The sequence below is a fragment of the Phyllobates terribilis genome, unplaced genomic scaffold (genome assembly GCF_046119375.1).
Source record: "Phyllobates terribilis strain yellow unplaced genomic scaffold, ASM4611937v1 Scaffold_7__3_contigs__length_470593459, whole genome shotgun sequence".
Classification (NCBI taxonomy): domain Eukaryota; kingdom Metazoa; phylum Chordata; class Amphibia; order Anura; family Dendrobatidae; genus Phyllobates; species Phyllobates terribilis.
In genome coordinates, this window is record NW_027362767.1 from 297667623 (window position 1) to 297681181 (window position 13559).

At 47.8% G+C, this 13559-nt stretch overlaps 1 protein-coding gene across 2 annotated transcripts in view; it reads left to right on the forward strand.

Annotated features, from left to right (window-relative positions):
* Window positions 1-2603: 2603 nt before the first annotated feature.
* LOC141154697 (actin-binding protein WASF3-like) overlaps window positions 2604-13559 on the forward strand; it is a 116429-nt gene continuing 105473 nt past the window's right edge. For both annotated transcript variants that reach the window (XM_073641029.1, XM_073641032.1), the window contains exon 1: window positions 2604-2766. The gene's annotated coding sequence lies outside the window, so the exon portion shown is untranslated. The remainder of the gene's footprint in view (window positions 2767-13559) is intronic.

The window sequence follows — 13559 nt, forward strand, 5'->3', positions numbered from 1 at the left end:
CTGAAATCTGCCTGGTATCTAGAAATGCATCCAGTCCCCGCTTGAACTGGTGTAGTGAATCCGACATTACCGTCTCCTCACTCAGTGAATTCCATATTCTCACTGCTCTTACCGTAAAGAACCCCTTCCTATGCTGGTGCTGAAACCTTTTCTCTTCCAGTCTTAGTGAATGCCCTCTTGTTACCGTAATATCCCTCCTTTTGAACAAATCCCGGGCAAGATCTCTATACTGTCCCCTAACATATTTGTACACATTTATTATGTTCCCCCTCAACCTTCTCTTTTCCAGGCTGAATAGTCCTAGTTTTGCCAACCTCTCTGGGTATTGCAGTCCCTCCATTCCCTTTATTAATTTTGTTGCCCTCCTTTGTACCTTTTCAAGCTCATTTATATCCTTTCTATATATTGGGGCCCTAACTGAGCACAGTATTCCAAGTGTGGTCTGACCAGTGCTTTGTACAGTGGAAGAACAATGTTCTCATCCTTTGCAGCTATACCTCTTCTGATACATCCCATTACCCTGTTTGCCCTTACAGCAGCGGCCTGACTTTGGGCACTCCAATTTAGTTTGCTATCAATCAAGATGCCCAAGTCCTTCTCCATCTCTGAATTCCCCAATGATTTCCCATTCAGTGAGTACTGGTGACTTCCGTTTTTCCTTCCCATATGTATGACCTTACATTTCTCCTCGTTAAACCTCATTTGCCATTTAATGCTCCACCTACCCAGCTTATCCAAATCCCTCTGTAGGTCTGCACTGTCTTGGTCAAATAGCCCTTACACAGCCTGGAGGTGTGTTTGGGGTCATTGTCCTGTTGAAAAATAAATGATGGTCCAACTAAACGCAAACCGGATGGAATAGCATGCCACTGCAAGATGCTGTGGTAGCCATGCTGGATCTATATGCCTTCAATTTTGAATAAATCCCCAACAGTGTCACCAGCAAACCACCCCCACACCATCACACCTCCTCCTCCATGCTTCACGGTGGGAATCAGGCATGTAGAGTCCATCCGTTCACCTTTTCTGCGTCGCACAAAGACACGGTGGTTGGAACCAAATATCTCAAATTTGGACTCATAAGACCATAGCACAGATTTCCACTGGTCTAATGTCCATTCCTTGTGTTCTTTAGCCCAAACAAGTCTCTTCTGCTTGTTGCCTGTCCTTAGCAGTGGTTTCCTAGCAGCTATTTTACCATGAAGGCCTGCTGCACAAAGTCTCCTCTTAACAGTTGTTGAAGAGATGTGTCGGCTGCTAGAACTCTGTGTGGCATTGACCTGGTCTCTAATCTGAGCTGCTGTTAACCTGCGATTTCTGAGGCTGGTGACTCGGATAAACTTATCCTCAGAAGCAGAGGTGACTCTTGGTCTTCCTTTCCTGGGGCGGTCCTCATGTGAGCCAGTTTCTTTGTAGCGCTTGATGGTTTTTGCAACTGCACTTGGGGACAATTTCAAAGTTTTCCCAATTTTTCGGACTGACTGACCTTCATTTCTTAAAGTAATGATGGCCACTCGTTTTTCTTTACTTAGCTGCTTTTTTCTTGCCATAATACAAATTCTAACAGTCTATTCAGTAGGACTATCAGCTGTGTATCCACCAGAATTCTGCACAACACAACTGATGGTCCCAACCCCATTTATAAGGCAAGAAATCCCACTTATTAAACCTGACAGGGCACACCTGTGAAGTGAAAACCATTTCCGGTGACTACCTCTTGAAGCTCATCAAGAGAATGCCAAGAGTCTGCAAAGCAGTCATCAAAGCAAAAGGTAGCTACTTTGAAGAACCTAGAATATAAGACATATTTTCAGTTGTTTCACACTTTTTTGTGAAGTATATAATTCCACATGTGTTAATTCATAGTTTTGATGCCTTCAGTGTGAATGTACAATTTTCATAGTCATGAAAATACAGAAAAATCTTTAAATGAGAAGGTGCGTCCAAACTTTTGGTCTGTACTGTATATGGAGGACACGTGATCTCCACTATGGCGCTGTATAGCATTCATGTTACAGTATTTCTTTCTGACAAATGTATGAAGTGTTACAGATTGGAGCAGCTAATGTGATCCTAACAGTCTGCGCACGGCTCTATAAGTGCGGCACCATCCCAATATCCTTACTGTTTACATGGCACACTCCACTTTCAGTGCAGGGTGTAGCGGCACGCTATGTTGTTACTGATCTGTCAAAATAACATTTGCTATGTTTGTAAAAAAAAAAAACGAGATAAAAAAATAAGCAATCCAAAATAATGTCTGATTTATGGAGGGATATTAGAAGGATATACATTGGAGCAGAGGACACATAGATCCATGCAACTGGCTGTGTTAGAGTGGGAGGAGAAGCCATGATTACACACATTGTATAGCAGTTGTCATGGAAACAAGCTCTCTTTTCACATGGCGCTAATCAGCTGTCAGTGTATGATGTCCTGGTCTGTGTGTCCCGCGTGTGGTGCGGCCATTGCTGCTGTCATAGCGGCCGTGCACAGTTATCAGGGAGATCCATGGACAAGACCCGGCTCTATGCTGGATGTAGAGTGCAGCAGTGATGAGCGCTGCGGCAGTGTCAGGGTTAAGTCCTGGGACAGATGTTCCCCTCCTCCCTCCTCTCCTCTCCTCCTCCTCTCACCAGTGGTTGCACTCAGCCTGCATGTCAGCACAGCCTGTGCGCTCCGCATGCGCCGCCAGCACTGCAGACAGGGAGCAGCAGCAGCGCGCGTCTCTCCAGCCCGGAGCCCGCACCGCTATGGCTCCAGCAGGTAGGAGGACATGGCGGCTCGTAGCGGCAGTGCTGCCATCATCAGAGTTGCCCATCAGCCCCATCACTGCCCATCTACCAGCTGTGAGGGAGGTCTCGTCAGCCAGTGTGGCTGCTCTGTGCAGAGGATGTATGCAGGACCATGGCAGGCTGCACCTGTAGGAGGAGGCACAGAACATCCCAGCACTGGGGGAAGATGGTGCTGATGCTGGGGACATGCACCAGGAGGGGTGAGGAGGCAGGGGCACCTTGTTCACACCCTGATCACTGCACCCTGCCCGCACTCTGCCCACACTGGGTGGCATTGCCTGTTCCCAGGGGAGGATGGTATTATTAGGATTCTGTCAGTGCATCATTGTAAGCCGGAGGAGCATGGTCCTGAGACCTAGGACTAAGGGGTCATTCATTATACAGCAGACCCAGTGGTTAGTGTTAGCTTCAGGGGATTTGAGGGGTTAATGTATATGAGTTGCGTGCCTCCATGGCTTAGGCTGTGTCACCAGCTCCATGTCTGTGGATCTCGTGGTTTAGGCTGTCATGTGAAGGGTTAATGCAGAGGGGACATCACCAGACACATTTCAGAAACGATCTGCCCTATAGTCCCGTCTCTCACCCTCCCCCAGCCCTGTCACCCTCCTAATCTGCCAGGCATCCGGTGATCCCAGCTCTGATAATGCCGAGCTCAGCACAGGGGTTCATTCCCATCCTCAGCCCTATCCTCCTGCTGGGGAAAGCTGCACGTTCCCTGTCCTCCTCCTTCTCTTCCAGATCAGTCCCTCAGATGTCTGCTGCTGATCCAGGGATGAGGGGCTCATCGTTTGCCCAGGGTGACTCTCGGGAATCCCAGGTGGCCTATGATGGTTAACCTCAGGGTTCACTAGTGTTGGCTGCTCCCCAATTGCCCAACATATTAGTTTCAAACACCTTTTATTAAGTTTCAAAGCATGAACAGTTGGCAAATTACAAAAGCAGCGTATAGGGGGGTGAAGCATAGGTAACCAAAAACAAAAATCCTCCCTGAAATACCACCACACGTTACAGCTATATGTCCAAGATTGTGGAAATTGAAGTTGATTTTACTTAAACCGAAGTAGAAAACAGGCATGGGATACCAGAGATTTATATATAAAGAGACCACGGGGTTTTACATAGAGCAGTTTTTATAATACAGTTCCATAGAACCAGTCCATACAGCATATAGTGTCTCATAGAGCATCATGCTGGAGACTAACGACCACTGCTGGAATTGAGCGGATTGCAGAAAGCCTTTGCAAAGCGGCCATGCAGATCAATTGTGGTGATTCGTGTTATTGATGGGAAAATTCAGACGTTAAGGGTTTTGATCAAAAAGCCTTATAAGGTTTCACCTGTCCCCAAAACCTTAGCTCAATTTCACTGAAGAGCCCAGATCAGAGCACCCCTGAGACAGTTGTGAGAGGTATTGGGGTTAGTTAAGTACTGTAGTTATTTGTTATTTGTCTGCTGTACAGATATCATCATCACTGTCCCCATTGGGGCTCTTAATCCCCTATCAGTATGTCTTTGTACTGTGGGATGAAACCCATGCAAACATGGGGAGAACATACAGGCTACTCCTTGCAGATGTTGTCCTTGGTGGGATTTGAACCCAGGACCCCAGTGCTGCAAAGCCACAGGGCTGCGATATATCCTATGTAAATGTAAGGTGCCCCAGCGAGGTAGTCGTGGGCGAGCTGTAGTCCCCACTCGCTATATCACCCTACAGACAATACGTGTCCGCCCTCTGAAGTGTGGCTGTGTATGTGTTGCTCTTCACTTACTTCAAGCCATCCGATCGCGGCTGTCTCCAGGCATTTCTCTTTTGGGACCAGGGCAGCAAGAACTTCAGATGACACAAGGTTCTTAACCAGAACTTGAACTTTACTTGGGGAAGAGGGATATATACAGTATTTACAGGCAGATATAATGGATAAGGCCCAACAGGCTATCATCTCTCTCACAGGCACTGACAACATCTTCAGCCCTGGTTCCCTCTTTAAGTGAAGTGATCTCTTGTGACTCTATCTCTAGTCCACGAGACTCTTCTGTAACATTAACAGTGACCTGGATCAAATATCTCCCCCACGTCCTAGCCTGGAGTCCTATTTAACTTCTTCTGCTTCCTGCAGACTAGAAGTGCCTCGGGTCCTCACTATCTCTGATGAGTTTCTCCGACCAGCTAACAGGACTCTTGCTCTTGTGTGAGGAGACTTGCACAGTAGTGATCCCACTGTCTGAGGGTGTAGAGCTCCCGTCTACCCTAGCAGCCACTATAGTCAGGCTGCCCGCACGATTCCCCGTAGTGTCTCTTACTGGCCTCTGGACACTAAAACCGAGGCTTTTTGTCAATGTGCCCACCCCCTGTGAGCTGTCATCACACAGAATTAACTCATCACTGCCTGCAACCCTGCTAGCAGACTCAACCTGACATCTGCACTCAGAACAGTGGCATCTTGTGGCCGTTTAAAGGTACTGCAGCCCACAACGAATTATGCCAGGAACAAGCTCTATATCACTCAAGGCTTGATCCGGGCACTAAGTTCCCCCTTTACTCTACTGACTGGACCAGTAAAGCTAACCCGTTAGCTTGGTCTACCAACAGTACAGAGAGATCTGACTTCAGGAACACTCCCTTTAACTATCTCAGTACCAAGGGAAGGCTAAGCCCTTCCCCACTATTACATTCTCCGACACTTTAATGTTGGTCGTCCCCGACCACACTAAACAATAAACACAAATCAGCAGCTATGACATTATATCACATTACTAAATTTTACTAAAACATTTTAGCAAACAACTGGTCCTGAGGTCATCTTGGATGGAAGACCGGCCCTTCTCGGTTAAGGGCCCCGGAACAGCAATTCAGGACAGTCCATTATCAACTTTTCAGAGGTACCGGTCCTTCTTGGTAAGGACCCTGGAAACGCAATGTCCATGTCCATATTTTTAGGGCAGACCAACACCTCAATAGCCCTCAATCTCCTTCGAGGGCTGCATTCTGGGGCACACGGTCACAGGTAACACCCTGTAAGTCTCTTTCTTCTTGGCCCTAGCGGGGGTCACCGGTTCTTATCGCCAGGCCGCAAGTCTCTTAGGTTTGGAGGATATCCATCCTCAAGGTGTGCCTCAGCATTATAAATTCCAGCAGAAAAAGGCGCAACGAAAAGAAAAATAAAAAGTAAAAAAACAAAAAAGCAGCTCTCCTGGGCACACAACTTTTGCTGCTTAAGGCCTTCCTGGCCTGGGAGGTAGGGGAACAGTCCTCCATATATTTATTTTTTTTCCACTTAAATCAACATGGGGCACTCCGCCCCCACTGGGTAACAGTCCCAAACTGCAGACAAGACCACCATCGATGGGTCCTAAAGAGAAAAGTGGAAGGTCAACGGACCTTTCAGCCAGCTCACTTCTTTCGGGCCTCCTTCCTTTCCTTCATTAAGGTGGCCCATGCTGTAGAGGAAGGTGGCTTCTTCCACCTCCAGGGCTGGTCAGGGTATCGGCTACGCCCGGAGTCCTCATCCGAGGAGGTGGCGCTGCCACAGCCAACTTGTGTGGGGCCGTATCTAGTCACGGTGAAGTTGTGAACCTCCTGACTGACAGCAGCCTGAGTCCTTTCGGCGACTCCACAACTAACCGCCTCGGCCCCTTCTGGGTGTTTGGTGGTTGAGCCTACAGCCTCACTGGGAGAATCAGCCCTACTACAACCTGGGACATCCTCTTTTTCAACGCCATCTCCACGCTGCTGGCGTCTGGACTCTTCTTCCTGTGGGTTGCCGGCCTTAGGAGGGGACACGAATCCTCCAGGGGCTTCCCTAGCCCGACGTTGTCGAGCCTCCCTCTCAGCTCTTCACCGGAAGACCTGCCTGTCCTTTTCCAGGACGTCCTCCCATTTATATGGGCGGGTGATCGCAGCCGCGTACCACCCCCTTGCACATTCGCATTTCACAAAGCGAACAATCTCCCCTTCATGCAGGTTGTGGAGGCGATCAGGCAGGTATTCACGCTTAACGGCTTCCCGGCTGACAAACACCTCATGCCCGGTCCACTCTTCCTCGAGGAACCCGTATCCCTCGCGGACACGGAACTCCACAACCCGCCCCGTGTCTGGGAGTCCTCCACTGACTCCCTCTGCGCTGCGTTGGACCCCTCTAGCCAGCCTCTTAGGAAGGCGTCGGTCCACCGCCGCTGCTCCCGCGAGGTCATCGGAGGGTCGCGGGTGGCCCACTGCGGACTTCCGGGCTTGGTGTACCGCTCTGCGGAGGGGGAATGTAGGGCTTCCAAGGCCAATGACCAGAAGCTCTCTTGCGGGGCCTTTCTTTTAGGGGGCTTCTCCTCTGCTCCGCCTCCTGAGGGCCTGAGGGCCTCTGTTGCCGCCGAGGCTGCTGGGCAGGTTCTACAGGGGTGACCGGCCGCTGGGGCATGGACCGCTCACCTTCTCTTGGCTCCGCTGCAACTATGGCTCCGGCCCCTCCGGGATATTCTCCTCCCTCAGCCGAGGGGGACGACTCCTCCGGTATCCGGCTCCAGCACCACACACGAAGCTCGTGAAGAAGCAGGCCCAGCTCCGGATCGGGCCTAGTGGCCCACTGGACAGCCACTTGGGGTAAAGGCAACGGTTCGCGGGCAGTGCCCGCCGGCGAACGGCTTCCAGCCGCGGCCCCTGGGGTAATAATCTGCAGGGTTTCCAACTCTCCGCCGGTCTCTTGCACGCTGTTAGGCTCTAAGGCTGCCATTCTTGCAAGACGTCCGCTGCCGGATCTCCTTCTCCTGACGTGTCGGACAGAAAATGGCGCCGGTCGCTTACCGGTGACGCGCGTCCTGCACGTCCAGCTCCGCCTCTTCCTAGGCCGGCCCTCTGACGCGACCGCCGCGTCACTCGTCACTCTCGGCCGCTCCGCCTTCAGCCGCGCCCCCTCTCTGTGTGCGCTGATACTCACGGTGGCGGGCTTCACTTTACGCCGTGCCCTCTTTCCCTCTGGACGTCCCATCCTGGGACACATCTTCACCGCTGGGCCCATCCTTCTTCGGGCCGGAACTCGTAGGGGCTGGACATCTTTTCGCGCTCTCCAGCGCCGTGCACTCCCACGATAGGCGGTTCTTCTTCCAGACTTTACCGCCGTCGTCACCATCTTGGAACCCATGCTTCGGGCCGCCATCTTGGGCCGCATGTCTTCCAACACTTTCTCCTCAGTGTTCTGTGTCGGCTCTTCCCCGCTTTCTTCATGCGAGGAGCTCGCATCCTGCCGACTACGTCAAATGTAAGGTGCCCCAGCGAGGTAGTCGTGGGCGAGCTGTAGTCCCCACTCGCTATGGCACCCTACAGACAATACGTGTCCTCCCTCTGAAGTGTGGCTGTGTATGTGTTGCTCTTCACTTACTTCAAGCCATCCGATCGCGGCTGTCTCCAGGCATTTCTCTTCTGGGACCAGGGCAGCAAGAACTTCAGAGGACACAAGGTTCTTAACCAGAACTTGAACTTTACTTGGGGAAGAGGGATATATACAGTATTTACAGGCAGTTATAATGGATAAGGCCCGACAGGCTATCATCTCTCTCACAGGCACTGACAACATCTTCAGCCCTGGTTCCCTCTTTAAGTGAAGCATCTCTTGTGACTCTATCTCTAGTCCACGAGACTCTTCTGTAACATTAGCAGTGACCTGGATCAAATATCTCCCCCACGTCCTAGCCTGGAGTCCTATTTAACTTCTTCTGCTTCCTGCAGACTGGAAGTGCCTCGGGTCCTCACTATCTCTGATGAGTTTCTCCGACCAGCTAACAGGACTCTTGCTCTTGCGTGAGGAGACTTGCACAGTAGTGATCCCACTGTCTGAGGGTGTAGAGCTCCCGTCTACCCTAGCAGCCACTATAGTCAGGCTGCCCGCACGATTCCCCGTACTGTCTCTTACTGGCCTCTGGACACTAAAACCGAGGCTTTTTGTGAATGTGCCCACCCCCTGTGAGCTGTCATCACACAGAATTAACTCATCACTGCCTGCAACCCTGCTAGCAGACTCAACCTGACATCTGCACTCAAAATAGTGGCATATTGTGGCCGTTTAAAGGTACTGCAGCCCACAACGAATTATGCCAGGAACAAGCTCTATATCACTCAAGGCTTGATCCGGGCACTAAGTTCCCCCTTTACTCTACTGACTGGACCAGTAAAGCTAACCCCTTAGCTTGGTCTACCAACAGTACAGAGAGATCTGACTTTAGGAACACTCCCTTTAACTATCTCAGTACCAAGGGAAGGCTAAGCCCTTCCCCACTATTACATAACGTTTTATTGAGGTCTCTAACAATGGTTGATTCATGGTGGCAAGTAGAAATGAGATCTCCAGTAAATTTGGTCAGATGCTGTTTGGTTGGAATGAAGACAGTTTTGGTTAGAGACTTTACAAAGTCCAGAATTTGTTGACGGTCCATCATTGTTTGTGATGGTAGATCAAACTTCTCCGAAAATTGTTGAGGAGTGATAATGCTTGAGATATTGGTAAAATTATGTAAAGAAATTATACTCCTACTATTCCACTAGAGAAAACGAGATGGTTGAATGTGTGAATGTGGGCTGGGAATTATTGCTGTAGATCATAGGATGTTAGGTTGAATTTATATCTTGACCTTCTCCAGATGAGATCGAGATGATGGAACATAGTGTAGTATCTTTGTCCCAGAAAAAAAGAGGCCAAATGTAATGGTGCGGTGAGGTCAGATTCTGGTTTTATCCAGAGTGTTGCAGTCGCTTCAGCCAATATTGGTGGTACTTGTGACAGTTGGGCTGCGAAATAATATTTCTGGACATCAAGAACTGATAAACGCCAACACTTTTGTGGAAATACAACAATTTCTGTTTGATTCTTTCATATCAAGTGAGATATAAATTAAGATTTTTTAGATCAGGGTGGGGTGGGGATGGTGACAGGAAGGCATCTGAACAAATAAAAGATCCTCCTCGGATAGTCATTCTAATCGAGTTGATTTGTCTGAACAAGGACAATGTGGGTTGGTCTTTACTTAGTAGGTCAGATTTTATTATATAAAAGTGGGTAATTCCATTTGTGGATAGAATCTAGTGAATTGGTGTCTTTAATACCCACAAAAGAATTATAATGGGGTCTGGGCTTGAAATTCGATGTTAAGTTGAATAAGTAGTTCGGTGGGAGGGGGAATATTGCAAATGAGGGGCTTAGTTTTATTCATTATAACTGCCAGCACAGAGTCTTCTGCATATAAGTCTACAAAAAAACTAAATATACAAGGGGTGTGAGTGATCTAAGAAAAAATGTTTAAAGGGAACCTAACAGGTGATACATGCTGCCCAAACCGTGGATGTACCGCGTGCCACTGACTGTACGATCAGAGCCAAGTAGGTCTCTGAAGCCGCTGCGTTTCAGAGTCAAACAACATGGAACATGGCTGATACATGCTGCTCACGGTTCAGGGTTCAATTTCTAGTTCTTTTCAGATAATACCACCTGGTTAATGAAGAGTTTAGGAGGCAGCTGGCCAGATATTGTTTGGGACATGAAGGCATTCCTTGTGTGGTTGCGATATACTGTATGATGTCTCACTGTCCCTTTCCGCCAGCTGCCTTCTCCTCTTCTGCCTCAGACAGACAGTTCATCTATGAGGTTGAGTTCCAGGCATCACATACAGTAAGGACATGCTGGATTTTTAACAGGGCACACTGCAGATTCTATGAAATCTGCTGGTTCGGGGAGAAATACTCCTCCTGCAGAGGGGAACACTTGGCCCCACTTGGGCAGAGATGCTGCTCTGGCTAAACCTGTATCCCAGGAAGAGTAGACCACACTACTTAGGATGGGCTTTTCCTCTGGTTTCTTTATTCCCTTTGTTTTCCGCCCCTATCCTAGTGTTTCTTTTCATTTTAAATCATTATCTGAATTTGTATAACCTACCTGGGAAAGGTGAGAAAGGAGGTTTTATTACATTACATGGCCAGAACTTTCGTAGAGCTACCATTCCCAAACTAGAAGTCATCTCATATGGGAGTTAGTCCAAAAAAAGGAAATAAGAAAATTTGGTTTTATTAACCATCTTTCCAATCTGAGGTCTGTTAATGATCACTTCTGTAAAGGTTTAGCTTTTTTGTTCTATGTTTCTTTTGACGGGAAAATTTGGACGTGGAGTCAACTCTCCACTTTCTGCCAGTTCTTTAAGACTGTTTTCATTTGTTTGGGTGTTAGCTGGACTGAAATTTTTACTAAGACATGTGTTTGCCAGTTGGTTTTTCTTGTTATTGTTTTGATGGTTTTATCTCTTTTCTTGAGTGAGCGCTCCTTTCTGAGACTGAAAGTTCAGAAGTTCCATGTTACTTAGAGAACTGCTTGTTTGTTGGTCCAGTTGGGTTGTCCCATTGTCAGTTCTTCCCAAACTCCTTTCATTACTTTGCACAGCGTCTTAGTGTTCCCTTTTTGGTTGAGAAAACGGAGAGTCCCACAACAGTAGTTTCTTTTCTTGGGTTTGAAATTGACTCTGTGGAGATGGTACTTTTTTACCCATAGATAAGACTGTCAGACTTTGTAGGATTTGTAAGGCGGCGGTGTTCACACCGTGCAGTAACTGAGGCAGTGACCCAAGCAAGTCCAACATAAGCAGCTTTTATTCAGCACTAACGGGTAAAACAGAAAGTCCTCCGGTTCGCAGCCGGGTTAACATCAGTCCATAACAATGGTTGCCGTGGGCAACGGCCACGTCGGGCTGCTCAGAGCCTGACGGGTGCAGAGCCTTCCCAGGCGTAGGTTCAGCTATACACAGGCCCGCCGAGCTTTCCTGCTATGTTCCTAGCAGGTCCCAACACTGAACAACACTAATCCTTAGTGCAGGGTTTTTAAAGGACCTGTTGCAAGAGCCACTGGAAAACCCGGGTTGGAGGGAGGAGGCCGCCCCACTGCCTTCCTGCAGCCTCCTCCAAGAAATGAAGGCCCTGCCGGGTTTTACTAATCTGCCTTAGCCAGATAGCCTGACCAGGTCAATGCTCACCTTCATTCCTGCATTGCAACCGCAGGTGTGTCTGTGACTGCAATGCACTCCAATGGGTTTAATAGGTCTCTGTACATATTCTGGGGGATATATAACGTCCCTCGTATACAATCCTGGTCACTGCCTCACAGATGTTAGAACTTTTCTTCTTTTCACAGAAGTTGTAGTTGTGTCAGATACCGTGTTTGCTAGGTCACTTGGTCTTTGCTTTCAGAGTTATGCCAATGGACTGTGCTTTTTCTAAGCACCTTTCCTTAGCTACAGCTGGCGAATCTGTTCCTTGGCACTATGTGTGGATCATTAGGCCTATTAAAGATGACTTCAGGGTGTTACAAGTACATTTCTTGGTAGAATATAATGGTCAAACTTGATGGAGTGCAATGCAAGTGACGAGTCTTGATTTTTGCTTAGTTATAAAAACATCGGGACTCTTGGTTTTTGGTGCCATTATCAAAACTTCCTGGTATGCTCGTCTCTGACCCAATTCTTGATAGGACAGGGCCTGGGGTACTAATTTGACTTACTTAGAACTATTCTCTAAAATGATAGCTGTCAATTTACTGCCTGAAAAGATGGTGAATAAAGCAGTAACTTTCTGGTCTGACAACCTAGGTGCTGTACATGCTATTAACCAGCTAACTTCCACCTTAGTACCTACAGTGGTTTTGCTCTGCAGGTTGGTGTTACATTGTCTCCAAAACAACATTCACTTTAGGGCTCATCATATCTTAGGTTTTGAGGACACACCAGCTCAATCTCTTATTTCCAGTGGCAGGTTTTTCAAACCTTTTGGCCAAGGGTCGATCAGGGTCGGATGTCCAGATTCTTTATGAACTATACTGGAGATCAACTTTTCCTGCTTGTGAGGGCATCCATGGTTCCTCGACCTGATCCATCCATTATAAAGCATGGATGGAGTGGATGGAGGTGGTTGATAATAGGGTTGTAGGTCATGATGATCAAACACATCTTACATATACCCCAACATATTTGTAAACATTGAACAGAAAAGGTGTTTTGGGCCTAGTGGTACAGCAACTTTTGGCTTGTCTCACCTTCTTCATTAAACTCTGAGGATGGTCTGATGTTACCAAGTCTTCTTTATTTAGTAGGTAAGAAAAGGATGAGATGAAATGTTTTGTTAGGTGCGACTCTCAGTGATCAGTTTCCTTTTAATTTTTGCTTAAACTAATCTTGGCTTTCCCTTAGTTTTGGTCTTCAAATTTTAAAGCTGTCTTGGATTGGGCTGTAACTATAGCCAGAGAATTTAACTTTACAGATGATGAAGTGTGTCCCATCAGGCCATGACTTTTAGAATGCTTTCCTGGTAATGTTCACCCGGATTTACTTCTCGACTAGCCTAAATCGTACAGAGGTGTATCCTTTGCTTTGTGTTTTTTTTTAAATTTGTATGTGTTCAGAGAAGTAGGCCAAGCCTAGACCTGGCCTGTATGCATTTTGCTCGCCTTTGGTAAGTGGGTTTTGTTATATTAATGCAGTGTTGTGGGCTTTCAGGCATATAGTCATAGGGCCTAAAACTGGAGAAAATTGGCTGTGGATCGTAATTCTAAGGGTTCCATTATTAAGCATGTCCATAGAAGGGTTAATGTAATGTTTCCTTTATTCCCTTCCCAATATAGGATGAACTGTTATGTCCTAAGTTGGGTTCCCATGTGTGGAGAAGGCACAAGACCATATCTGGCTGATGCCGGCATATACCTGTGACATAACCGACAGGAGCTTGCTCCGATTGGTGCTGTGTAACTAATT